We start from the raw sequence: 664 nt of genomic DNA, 5'->3' as shown, positions 1-664 counted from the left end.
GAGGGGGTTAGTTTCAGTTTTGGTTTTGGGCTGGGTGGTGGGAATTCAGGGAATCCTAAATTGGGATCCAAGCACCCTGAAACCCCAGAAGGACTTGATTGAGGGGTCTTGACTGTGCCTACAAGCTCTGCTGTAACCTACATTCCTATTGTCCAATAAACCTTCTGTTTTACTGGCTGGCTGAGAGTCATTGTGAGTCCCAGGAAGAGGGGTGCAGGGCCAGACTCCCCCACACTCCGTGACACAGGCTAATAGCCATTTATGGACTTAGCCAACACAAATTTATCCAGTTCCCTTTTAAACATTATTATAGTCCCAGCCTTCACAAGCTCCTCAGGTAAGGAGTTCCACAAGTTGACTGTGCACTGCGTGAAGAAGAACTTCCTTTTATTTGTTTTAAACCTATTAATTTCATTTGGTGACCCCTAGTTCTTGTATTATGGGAATAAGTAAATAACTTTTCCTTATCCACTTTCTCAACATCACTCATGATTTTATATACCTCTATCATATCCCCCTTTAGTATCCTCTTTTCCAAGCTGAAGAGGCCTAGCCTCTTTAATCTTTCCTCATATGGGACCCTCTCCAAACCCCTAATCATTTTAGTTGCCCTTTTCTGAACCTTTTCTAGTGCTAGAATATCTCTTTTGAGGTGAGGAGACCA

The sequence above is a fragment of the Gopherus evgoodei genome, chromosome 3 (assembly GCF_007399415.2).
Source record: "Gopherus evgoodei ecotype Sinaloan lineage chromosome 3, rGopEvg1_v1.p, whole genome shotgun sequence".
Taxonomy (NCBI): Eukaryota; Metazoa; Chordata; order Testudines; family Testudinidae; genus Gopherus; species Gopherus evgoodei.
Note: the sequence above shows the minus strand (reverse complement) of the source record.